Below are 13,745 nucleotides of genomic sequence, written 5' to 3' on the forward strand. Positions count from 1 at the left end.
TGTCCAAATGTTTTTTGACAAAAAGATGACTTTGAATTTGAGCATGTCCGTGCAAATACTCAGTTTATGTTCAAACATGATTTTGTTCTTTTAATTTGCTCAATGACAAAGTTAGGATTTAGTTTAAGGAATGGCTGATTGCAGATTCCTGTTAGAAAACAAGTGTGTTGCATTTATGCAGTGGTTACTATGGTGGCACTTTAGGTGCAAGTGTTGCAACCACTGTAAATGTGACACCATCACCAAAAAATGTTATAAAATCAGAAGAAGAAAGAGAACTCTAATATGATAGCTACACACCAGCTGGACCATTATAACAACATCGCATCACATGAGTAACTTCACCATGACGAGACTTCAAGGACTCCAAGAATGTTCATACAGTGAGGATAAATCATGTTTTTATTATTTATTATGAAAAAGACACAATATAGATACATAAAATGCAGCAGGAGCTGCAACAGCTAACATGTCAGTTAATTTGACACGTTGATTTATTTATAATTTCTTTTTCTCTCTTAGCTTTTCAGCTCCACATTTTTGCCATTTCTTCCACACTCAACTCTTTTCTACAAGGTGAGCGCACAGTGAAGGAAGGGAGGCTGATGGCATTAAGAGATTTGATTGGGCAATCTAGGGGCCAGTTAGTTCTTCCCTTTGGTGAAAGCTGGGCTCTTCAGTTCAGCATGGTACAGCTCCAAAGATTCTGCAACATCAAACCCTCTGTCTGCTAATATTACATCACCTGGGCTGAGGCAGTCCAGGTAACAGTTTCTATTTTTGTTTTTAAACTTTAGATATAAAAAAAACAAGAAAATAACATTTATCACTCCATCTCGATTCATTTTCATGTCATAAGTGTTAGCAACAGTTCTAGAAAAGGAGAAGTTTGTTCCAGTTTGCAGAAATGTTATTACAAATGTTCAAACTACTGCACTGTAAAATCTAAGTAGTTCCCAGAACTCAAAAAAAACTATGCAAACTCATTGCCTCCAGAAAAATTGAGTGCAGTTTACTTAAGATGACTGTTAGGACAACTTCTTCACTGCAAGTATGCAGTACTAAGAATAACAATTTGTGGTAACCTGATTATGATTCAAAATGAATAATTAACAACACTTCTTGTAATGGTGTTAAAATCAGGACAACTTTTATTTTCAAATGCAAAAAGTAAAAGAAAATCAGCCAACATACTGGACACATAATTGTCAATATAATTGTTTGTTGTTCTGCTGAACAATAACAATTATACTGTCATCATTGTTACAGAGATTGAAACTTTATTGATAATTTGTCCAGGTAAAAATGCCTCCCACAAATGTCATGTGACAACCTCATTGGCTTACAGAGTTTTGACATCACCCACATTTAGAATCTTACCACCACTTTGATCCTTTGATCCTTTGATCCTAAAACCCTTAAATAGGAGTGAGACACAACAACTTTTAGTCTGTTATTCGCAGCATTTACGTTTGCAGCATTCAAACGCTCACCAGAGAAGCCTTTTTGGATCCTTTTCAGAGTCACTGTTCACTGTTTACAGATTCTAACATGTCTCCGAAAAAACACAACAAAAGAGAAATAGTAAAGCCCAGCGCCCTCTTTGCGATCAAGAGGACAATATTCAACTACAGAAGATGTGCTTGGAAGAAATGGATGAGAAAAATCTCAGGAGAATTCACAATACGCGACACCCGCCCCAGCCAGAGTACATCTATTACGCCTGGCAAAGTTTTTTTTGAACAACGAGCGGAGATTATGTGCCTGAGAGAAGAATATGAGAGAAGGACTGCTGAAGTACATAGATTGTTCAGCCAGCTTGTTGAAAAGGAAGATATTCAAAAGGAGAAAGAAATGGAAGTCCTAGACATGCGCTGAAGGATCTTTGAGCTCCAAGCAAAGCTTAATAAAGCTCAAGAAAACCAACAGAAGAAGTCCTCCAACAGAAGAAAAACGAGCAGGACAAGGACAAAAAGATTCAGGAGCTGCAAGTAAAGCTTGACGAAGCTTTGCAAAAAATAAAGAAATCCTCCAAGAGAAGAAACAACTGGTCATAAAACTCCAAGGCACAGAGATAAATCACAAAGTGCTGAAAGGAAGGGTTGAGTTTCTTCAAAAGAAAGGGCAACAGACCATGAAACAGGAAGATACGGATTGCAAGCTTCAGGACATGGAGAAACACAACAAAGGCTTGCAAATAAAGCTCGATGAAGCTCTGCAAAAAATAAAGAACTCCTCCAAGAAAAAGAGCAAATGGACGTAAGCAGCAGCGCAAACTCCAAGGCATGGAGGAAAAGTACAAAGCGCTTCAGGCAAGGCATGATAAAACACTGAACAAGAATAAAGAGTTGCTTCAAGAAAAAAAGCAACAAGAAATTAAACAGAAAGAAATGGACTGCAAGCTTGAAGACGTGGAGGAAAAATACACAGCTGAAAATAAAGTTCGATAAAACAGTGCAAAGAAATAAGGATTTCAAACAAGAGAAAGAACAGCAAGATATGAAAGAGAAAGATCTGGATTGCAACCTTCAGAACATCAAGAAACACAACAAAGGTTTGCAAGTAATGCTTGATGAAGCTCTGCAAAAAAAATAAAGAAATCCTTGAAGAGAAAGAAAAGCTGGACATAAAGCAGAGAGACATGCAGTGCCAACTCCAAGGCATGCAGGAAAAATACGGAGCGCAGCAGGTAAAGCTTGATGAAACACTGCAGAAATATCAAGAGCTGCTTCAAGACAAAGAACAACGGGAAATAAAGCAGAAAGAAGAAAACAAACTCTCCAGGACTTTGAGAGGAAAACCAAAAACTGCAAGAACGTTATAACAAAATGAACAACAAAACAACTGAACTGGAGAGGGAAAAGAAAACACTGCAAAAACAATGCTCAGACATGCAGAGTAAGCTCAATGACATCCTGAGAAAAAACACAGAACTTGAGGAACTTTCCAACAACTTGAAGTGCAAAAACACTGAGGTGCAGATGTTAAAGCAGCAACTAGAGAAAACAAACAAAGACCTGCAGTGTACACTTCAACAAATCGAGAGAAGTCAGCAGCTAGAAGACACGCACAACAAATTAGAACAGTGTTATACAGAGATGCACAAGGCAAAGCTAATGCAGGAGGCAAATGTAACGAACTGAAAGAAAGGCTGGAAGAAAAACAAGCCAAATTAGAAGAAGTGGAGAAAACATGCAGGAAACTTGAGAAGGAAAATACACAAATGATCGATGAGTTAAGAACCCTCATCCTAGAGAAAAAAGTGCTCGCGGAAAAGCTCATGGAAAAGAAGAAAAAACGCTTCCGTTTCTTCTGGAGGAGGGACACTCCTGCTTTTTCTACGCTTTTCGCTTTCTGCTGCTGATGTCACCTCGTCTTCCTCCACCTCTGTTCCATCGTAATTTTCACCTCTCCAATCCTGTCCCCTCCCTTTCCCACCTGACACCTCTCCCTCCCCTATTTCCCTTTAACCCCTAACACCTGTCCCATCTCCCTCCCCTCTCTCTCTCTTTCACCCTCACCCCCCAACCAGTCCCGACAGTTGACTGCCCCCTCTAGAGCCTGGTTCTGTCATAGGTTTCTTCCTTTAAAGGGAGTTTTTCCTATCCACTGTCGCACCTAGTGCTTGCTCAGAGGGATTGTTGGGGTTTTCTGTCCTCTCTTTCCTCTTTTCTATCCCTTTAATTTACCCTCTTGAAGTGCAAAAACACTGTCCCATCTCCTCCCTCTCTCTCTCACCCTCACCCCCAACCAGTCCCGACAGTTGACTGCCCCTCTAGAGCCTGGTTCTGTCATAGGTTTCTTCCTTTAAAGGGAGTTTTTCCTATCCACTGTCGCACCTAGTGCTTGCTCAGAGGGGATTGTTGGGGTTTTCTGTCCTCTATCTCTTTCCTCTTTTCTATCCCTTTAATTTACCCTCTTCTTAAACACCCCCCCCCCCTCCCTCCCTATTTCCTCAATAATTTAATAATAAACACAATTGGCTGCATTTTAAATGTGTCTGAACAATGTCTTCATTCAAGAATGAATTGTCTTTGTCATGGACTCATGTATTGTGTGTTTTCCTCGGGTTGGTGATTCTCATGGTCGTTCAGCCCAGGAGTCCAGTGTTTTAGTGTTTTAATCACATTTAGTGTTACATTTTAGATCACCATAATAGGATATCCGCAATTTAGGATTCAGGCATTTGTTTTAGTTCAATATCGTAATCATTCTATGATTGAGGAATTTTACAGAACCTTTAGTCAGCAGCAATAACTCAATTCATTGACATTTGCAAGCATTCTTTATACACAGCATTTCAGTCAGGTTGAGGTCTGGACTTCCATGCTGTAGATTTGCTTGCTGTGCTTGGGGTCATGATCCTGTTGCATGACCTAATTTAAGAGAAGCTTTAGCTGTCGGACAGATGGCCTCACATTTGACTCTAGAAAACTCTGGCATACAGAGGATTTTGTCGACTGCAAGGTGCCTATCTCTTGTGGCTGCAGAACAAGCTTAAATCAAAAAATTATCCACTGCCACTGCTATGAATCCTGGGATAGGGTGGGCCACGAGGATACACCCAATCATCGCTCAAATCCAGGTAAAAGGAGGATGCATTTGTGGGTCACATTTGGAGCAGCCTTTGTCGCCTGGTTGTCACGTGTCGGCTGTTAAAGGCAGCCTCCAAATCACAAAACAACCACAATGGACCAAAGTGCCTTACAGAAGATTAAATAGATAAAACAAATAGAAAGAAAAACCACAGAAAAGGAGAAGGATAAATAAAAAAAAACATATAAATTACACATATTTAACAAACATGATTTCTTAGTTTGGAACATTTCTCAGTCACCTTGCAATCATGGGTTCTCAGTCACCTTGGGCACTTCCATTACAGAAGTACTAATTTTACCCTCCTGAAAATGTAGCTATAATTCAGGAAGGTAAAAAAAATGGGAACAGTGATTTAATCTATTTGGATTTATCTTTTAAGTTAAATATTTCTGTGCTTTCATCATCTTACAATCCGGTGATTGCAGCCATTCCCCAAATCTCTGTGAATGGTAACTATGTCCTTTGATCAATGGTCATTGATCAATGATCATTCAAATTTGCATTGTAATGATCAAGGAACTGACCTACCAACCCATTGTTCATTCAGTGGTGCTAGTTTGAGTCATTGTGCAAATGTACTGTTTATAAGGTTGGGGTAACATGCAGTCAGCTGAGACTGAAGAAGTCACTTGGATGAGTGACGAAACGTTTCTCCCACAAAACGCTATGTCCAGATGAACAGATTCAACTTTTGGAGATACTGTAGTCACCGATTTAAGAGGCTTTAATTTGTAAAAATTAAAGCGATGAGTAAAATTGGAGTTTCAAGTCTACAGGTCTACTTATATTTGTGTAAATATAAATCTACACGCTTGTGAATATTTTTTCTGCTACTTTAAACCTCAAACGCACGTGTGGAACGTTTTTATGTGTGATATGAGACAGTACATGAGATATCGGCAGCATTTGCAGGTCATGCGTGACATTTATATGACCTTTCATTTGGTGTTTAAGCTTTAATGAAAAGCCGACAACACAAAACTGGCGCAAAGCGGGCGATAAACAAACAAGAAAGAAAAGCCGATCAGCTGATCATTGATCAGTTTCATGATTGAAGTAGAGACAGGAGAGGAGGGGAGAGAATGAGAGAAGAAGAATCAGCTGTGCAGCGTGTAAACAGAATAAATCCAGCTTTGTGTCTTTTTCATTGTAGCTGAAGTCCGGGACAAACTGTGTTCCTTTTCAGCTCAATACAAAACCTGTAATATTGTCTCTGAATGTGGGACCATTCCATTTTTAAGGAGCCGTTGGCAACTCTACTAACTAACCTTATGAATAAAATAAAGTTCACCATCAGTAACATCACAGCACCCACCCAGCTGTATATAAACTCCGTCATGCTAGCTAGTACGCAGTAAGAGTTATTGTAACTGACTGTAAAGAGTCAGCACAAGGAAAATAAACTCCACCTAAACTTGGTTTATATCTGACCCAGATAGACTGCAGGTCATAACTTCTTACCTGAAGTTCAGTTCACCTGACGCCTGACCAGCGGCTGCCTCGGGTCTCTCCTCCTCCTGCCTACCCTTCCCTCATCCACCTGCTAGCCGCCGTGGAAGCTCCGCCATGCTCGATGGCCAGTCCAGCTATGTTAAACTGTTAATCTTTCGCCGAAAAACTGTTTTCTGTGGTGCTGTCTTTCGTGCTTGGCTCTCCAACCTTTGCTAACATGATCCTCATAGCCGATGCTGCATTCACTTACACTCGGATATCTGAGCTTCACTGTGAAAACATAATCGTACATTTGATATTTCATTGGATTTTATTGTTTTGGCTTCGGGTGGCACCTGGGTGGCCAGTCTGGTTGGGGGTGGTCTGTGCCTCCCAGGCCACCCGCTGGACACGCCACAGCCGGATGGCAAGAAATCGTTCGCGATGTCCTATCGGGCGCTTCTCCGGCGCTGATAATTGGCGCCTGTCTTGTGTCAGTGACGCAAAAGACGGATTTAATGCGACTTGACCGCTCACACAGCAGTCGCTTTCTAAAACATCGGATATGTATCGGATTCAGGACCACATACGAAAGTGACCCAGATCGGATTTGAAAATATCGGATTTGTGCCGCTCACACTGTCATACCATGATCGGATATGGGTCACATAGGGTCAAAAAATCGGATTTGATGCGCTTTCGCCTGCAGTGTGAACGTAGCCTTAGGTTATGTTGTGGTGATCCTCTGGTTGAGGGATGGGTGTTCATACTGGAGTGCAAAATTAAAACCAATGGAAGATGGACAAGAAAAGTTCAAAGCCATCAGGTGCTCAGTTTAGAAAAAGAGAAAAGAAGAGGAGAAGAAACGAACAAATGATACAGGTAAACAGATGTGTCATTGGATAATGGCAGGTCATCCTGAAACAATCAGAATCAGAATACTTTATTAATCCCTAAGGAAATAATGTGGGTTACAGTTGCCCCAAGAAGAAATGGTAAAAATAGTAACAGTAACAGACTAAACTCCAAACAATACATTATGTTACAGATTTTAATATTAATTAGTCATTGTCAGTTGTTGATTTGTCCTGTTCTCATTGTATGACGAATTATGATGGCTGTTTGGTAGCCGTTTGCATACTATGTATACTCTCTCTCTCTTCATATGTGTGTGTGGACAACAGTTTTATGTTAATGTACAATCCTTAACATGTTTTGTGTGTGTGTGGGGGGGGCAGAGGGAGTGTTCGACCAGGGCGCCAAACAGGCTAGGACTGCGCTCTCTATATAATGGACTGTATGTAGCGGAGATGACAAAAAAGTTTACTTTGACTTCAGCAGCGCGCAGGCGCACCGAGGGCTCTCGCGCTCAGTTTTCGTGTATAGAATTTCGAAAAAACATCAGTGCAAATTATAAGTCTGTATCATAATGTCCGGTGTTTTCGTGTTTGTTGTTTTGTTTTTATTTTGTTTTATTTTGCGAGTTGGTTATTAGATGCTGCTCCAGCCAGCCAGAGAATCCCCCGCAAGCAGTGCCGCAAGCAGCAGGCGCACCTCGCAAACGGAGGGCGCCCTTACTCCCATCAAATGGGCGATAGAAAACCGATCGGTGCCTATGACATTCCCAATATGCGCTGGCTGCCGTCGGAGCAGCATGAGTACGAGCATTTTTTTTTTTTTTTTTTGCCGATGCCCGTGATGCCGCCCCCCATCACGACGATGCCGCCCGGCAACCGCCCATGTCGCCCGTATCTAAAACCGCTACTGATGAGATCCAAATATATGCCAATGTCAACACATGTTCATGTTGATGAGGTTTACTGAACAAATTTGAATCATCACAACAACCAAAATGTTAGCAACACATTATAAAGTTTATTATTATCACTATGGTAACCATGGTTATGTTTGTTACCTGCTAACTCAAACACATTCTGTAGGTGTCACATTTTGAGGACTGTAAGTTCACACACTTTCAGACTTTTGCAAACCGGAGTTGGAGATTGCAGAGAGAAGACGAAGTGTTTTGTAAAACCTTTACAAGTTCTACGGATTATTTGCTCAAACAACAAAAGTGCAAACATGTTTTGCTGGACTCTAAGAAGAAGAAAGGCACAGCCTGATTTGTCATGTTTTTTTTAATATTTAATTTAAAAAAAATGCTGTTTTTGTGCAGCAGTTCTTATTAAATCACATGCTGTTTGATTTATTTGAAACAGATAAAGGAGGATACTGTGGGTGTTGGAGAGGACCCACTGAAAAAGTACGATCTTTGCTCTCTGTCACATTTTTACTATGTTTAAAATTATGTTTATGTATACATTTATAAATACACATATAAACATGCATGCACAGTTTTCTCATTTGAAAGTAAATATTTGTCTGAATATTTGAGCTGAATCAGTTTTTACTGTGTAAGTTGTAGATTTGTTCCTCTGTGGAGTCCACAGCTTCATGCAGTCGGTTTAGCTGACTTTCTTGAGGCACTGAGGGCAGTTTGAGTGCATTACAGCAGACTGATCTTCTCTGTTATCTTTCCAGTGTGAGTGCACGAAAGGATCTCACAGATGAACATGTGGCCCCTGACACTCCAGCCACCTCTTCTGCACCAGTCTCACCTCCAGCTGAGGCTCAGACGAACAAATCAAAGAAGGCTTCCTGGTGGCGCAGATGGCTTTTTTTTTTTTTTGAGGTGAGTTTACCACTGCAGAGAATAAGCTCTGAACAAACAAACGGTGCAGGAATTTGTGCATCATTTGTTTTTAACTGGATTTATTTGTAACTGGCAGAAAAAGTCAAAGGTTTTTCCCAAAAATGAAGACAAGGCAGAAGACACGGTCGTGCCACCTTCTGAACCCCAACAGAGGTACGATATTATTTTACTGTCTGAACAAGTTCTGCTGGTACTCCTTCCTTCTTGGATCATGAAGGAGAATCTTTTGTGTTTTGTCCAGTGTTAACCCCGTCAGCCAGTCTGAGGATGTTTTGGTCCTTTACTGTGTTCCTATTTAAAGCTGATTGATTGCTTTGTGTTTCTTCTCCTGTAATTTCATCACTGTGATTGCACTGTTTGTGTCTTTCTATAACAGTACCATCAGCACTGAAAAATGTGAAGTCAAGGACGTTGGTGTCCAGACAGAGGTTTCCTGCCCTCCCAACTCGCTGCTGTTTTTTTCTGCACGGTACGTTCTACAGAGCCGAGTGTGACACGTGAACAGATGTTATAGGAACATGTGGAGTCTGAATGTTAGGATTGACACTCAAATTCTCATTATGTCATCCATTTTGGTTGAACTAACTGGTGATGTGTTCCTCAAAGAAAAAAAGGTGACCTTAGATGATGAGCCGCGTTGTCCTGAAGTCAATGAGAGAGATGAGCCAGTTTCCAGGCCGTGTACCCCAGCAGGTCACGGTGGTAGCCAGGGGCCATGCTAAGAGACCACGTCACACACTGCTGACTAACATACGATGATGAGTTCGTCAATGATGAGCAGCGGCAGAGAACAGCTTACCTGCTGTTCTATGAAAAACAGGTGATTTCTCCCATCAAACAGTTGGATTGTAAATGGTAAATGGTAAATGGCCTGTATTTGTATAGTGCTTTACTAGTCCCTAAGGACCCCAAAGCGCTTTACATCCATCCATTCACACACACATTCACACACTGGTGAATGGCAAGCTACATTGTAGCCTCAGCCACCCTGGGGCGCACTGACAGAGGCGAGGCTGCCGAACACTGGCGCCACCGGCCCTCTGACCCTGGATTGTGTTGGATACTGTCGTTTATATAAGATTTTATTGTAATGTATAGTATATAAGACTTTTATTTTATTTGTATCTTTTATGTTTATGTTGTTTAGTGTACACCGAGGGCCGTGGGAGCGTTGCAATTACAAATTCTTGTGTATGACCTGTCCAAATGTTTTTTGACAAAAAAGATGACTTTGAATTTGAGCATGTCCGTGCAAATACTCAGTTTATGTTCAAACATGATTTTGTTCTTTTAATTTGCTCAATGACAAAGTTAGGATTTAGTTTAAGGAATGGCTGATTGCAGATTCCTGTTAGAAAACAAGTGTGTTGCATTTATGCAGTGGTTACTATGGTGGCACTTTAGGTGCAAGTGTTGCAACCACTGTAAATGTGACACCATCACCAAAAAATGTTATAAAATCAGAAGAAGAAAGAGAACTCTAATATGATAGCTACACACCAGCTGGACCATTATAACAACATCGCATCACATGAGTAACTTCACCATGACGAGACTTCAAGGACTCCAAGAATGTTCATACAGTGAGGATAAATCATGTTTTTTATTATTTATTATGAAAAAGACACAATATAGATACATAAAATGCAGCAGGAGCTGCAACAGCTAACATGTCAGTTAATTTGACACGTTGATTTATTTATAATTTCTTTTTCTCTCTTAGCTTTTCAGCTCCACATTTTTGCCATTTCTTCCACACTCAACTCTTTTCTACAAGGTGAGCGCACAGTGAAGGAAGGGAGGGCTGATGGCATTAAGAGATTTGATTGGGCAATCTAGGGGCCAGTTAGTTCTTCCCTTTGGTGAAAGCTGGGCTCTTCAGTTCAGCATGGTACAGCTCCAAAGATTCTGCAACATCAAACCCTCTGTCTGCTAATATTACATCACCTGGGCTGAGGCAGTCCAGGTAACAGTTTCTATTTTTGTTTTTAAAACTTTAGATATAAAAAAAAACAAGAAAAATAACATTTATCACTCCATCTCGATTCATTTTCATGTCATAAGTGTTAGCAACAGTTCTAGAAAAGGAGAAGTTTGTTCCAGTTTGCAGAAATGTTATTACAAATGTTCAAACTACTGCACTGTAAAATCTAAGTAGTTCCCAGAACTCAAAAAAACTATGCAAACTCATTGCCTCCAGAAAAATTGAGTGCAGTTTACTTAAGATGACTGTTAGGACAACTTCTTCACTGCAAGTATGCAGTACTAAGAATAACAATTTGTGGTAACCTGATTATGATTCAAAATGAATAATTAACAACACTTCTTGTAATGGTGTTAAAATCAGGACAACTTTTATTTTCAAATGCAAAAGTAAAAGAAAATCAGCCAACATACTGGACACATATAATTGTCAATATAATTGTTTGTTGTTCTGCTGAACAATAACAATTATACTGTCATCATTGTTACAGAGATTGAAACTTTATTGATAATTTGTCCAGGTAAAAATGCCCTCCCACAAATGTCATGTGACAACCTCATTGGCTTACAGAGTTTTGACATCACCCACATTTAGAATCTTACCACCACTTTGATCCTTTGATCCTTTGATCCTAAAACCCTTAAATAGGAGTGAGACACAACAACTTTTAGTCTGTTATTCGCAGCATTTACGTTTGCAGCATTCAAACGCTCACCAGAGAAGCCTTTTGGATCCTTTTCAGAGTCACTGTTCACTGTTTACAGATTCTAACATGTCTCCGAAAAACACAACAAAAGAGAAATAGTAAAGCCCAGCGCTCCTCTTTGCGATCAAGAGGACAATATTCAACTACAGAAGATGTGCTTGGAAGAAATGGATGAGAAAAAAATCTCAGGAGAATCACAATGTCGCGACACCCCGCCCCAGCCAGAGTACATCTATTACGTCTGGCAAAGTTTTTTCGAACAACGAGCGGAGATTATGTGCCTGAGAGAAGAATATGAGAGAAGGACTGCTGAAGTACATAGATTGTTCAGCCAGCTTGTTGAAAAGGAAGATATTCAAAAGGAGAAAGAAATGGAAGTCCTAGACATGCGCGGAAGGATCTTTGAGCTCCAAGCAAAGCTTAATAAAGCTCAAGAAAAACCAACAGAAGAAGTCCTCCAACAGAAGAAAAACGAGCAGGACAAGGACAAAAGATTCAGGAGCTGCAAGTAAAGCTTGACGAAGCTTTGCAAAAAATAAAGAAATCCTCCAAGAGAAGAAACAACTGGTCATAAAACTCCAAGGCACAGAGATAAATCACAAAGTGCTGAAAGGAAGGGTTGAGTTTCTTCAAAAGAAAGGGCAACAGACCATGAAACAGGAAGATACGGATTGCAAGCTTCAGGACATGGAGAAACACAACAAAGGCTTGCAAATAAAGCTCGATGAAGCTCTGCAAAAAATAAAGAACTCCTCCAAGAAAAAGAGCAAATGGACGTAAAGCAGCGCAAACTCCAAGGCATGGAGGAAAAGTACAAAGCGCTTCAGGCAAGGCATGATAAAACACTGAACAAGAATAAAGAGTTGCTTCAAGAAAAAAGCAACAAGAAATTAAACAGAAAGAAATGGACTGCAAGCTTGAAGACGTGGAGGAAAAATACACAGCGCTGAAAATAAAGTTCGATAAAACAGTGCAAAGAAATAAGGATTTCAAACAAGAGAAAGAACAGCAAGATATGAAAGAGAAAGATCTGGATTGCAACCTTCAGAACATCAAGAAACACAACAAAGGTTTGCAAGTAATGCTTGATGAAGCTCTGCAAAAAAATAAAGAAATCCTTGAAGAGAAAGAAAAGCTGGACATAAAGCAGAGAGACATGCAGTGCCAACTCCAAGGCATGCAGGAAAATACGGAGCGCAGCAGGTAAAGCTTGATGAAACACTGCAGAAATATCAAGAGCTGCTTCAAGACAAAGAACAACGGAAATAAAGCAGAAAGAAGAAAACAAACTCTCCAGGACTTTGAGAGGAAAACCAAAACTGCAAGAACGTTATAACAAAATGAACAACAAAACAACTGAACTGGAGAGGAAAAGAAAACACTGCAAAAACAATGCTCAGACATGCAGAGTAAGCTCAATGACATCCTGAGAAAAAACACAGAACTTGAGGAACTTTCCAACAACTTGAAGTGCAAAACACTGAGGTGCAGATGTTAAAGCAGCAACTAGAGAAAACAAACAAAGACCTGCAGTGTACACTTCAACAAATCGAGAGAAGTCAGCAGCTAGAAGACACGCACAACAAATTAGAACAGTGTTATACAGAGATGCACAAGGCAAAGCTAATGCAGGAGGCAAAATGTAACGAACTGAAAGAAAGGCTGGAAGAAAAACAAGCCAAATTAGAAGAAGTGGAGAAAACATGCAGGAAACTTGAGAAGGAAAATACACAAATGATCGATGAGTTAAGAACCCTCATCCTAGAGAAAAAAGTGCTCATGAAAAAAGCTCATGGAAAAGAAGAAAAACGCTTCCTTTCTTCTGGAGGAGGGACACTCCTGCTTTTTCTACGTTTTTCACGTTTTCTGCTGCTGATGTCACCTCGTCTTCCTCCACCTCTGTTCCATCGTAATTTTCACCTCTCCAATCCTGTCCCCTCCCTTTCCCACCTGACACCTCTCCCTCCCCTATTTCCCTTTAACCCCTAACACCTGTCCCATCTCCCTCCCCTCTCTCTCTCTTTCACCCTCACCCCCAACCAGTCCCGACAGTTGACTGCCCCTCTAGAGCCTGGTTCTGTCATAGGTTTCTTCCTTTAAAGGGAGTTTTTCCTATCCACTGTCGCACCTAGTGCTTGCTCAGAGGGATTGTTGGGGTTTTCTGTCCTCTCTTTCCTCTTTTCTATCCCTTTAATTTACCCTCTTGAAGTGCAAAAACACTGTCCCATCTCCCTCCCTCTCTCTCTTTCACCCCTCACCCCCAACCAGTCCCGACAGTTGACTGCCCCTCTAGAGCCTGGTTCTGTCATAGG

Source organism: Oreochromis aureus, linkage group 7 (assembly GCF_013358895.1).
Source record: "Oreochromis aureus strain Israel breed Guangdong linkage group 7, ZZ_aureus, whole genome shotgun sequence".
Taxonomy (NCBI): domain Eukaryota; kingdom Metazoa; phylum Chordata; class Actinopteri; order Cichliformes; family Cichlidae; genus Oreochromis; species Oreochromis aureus.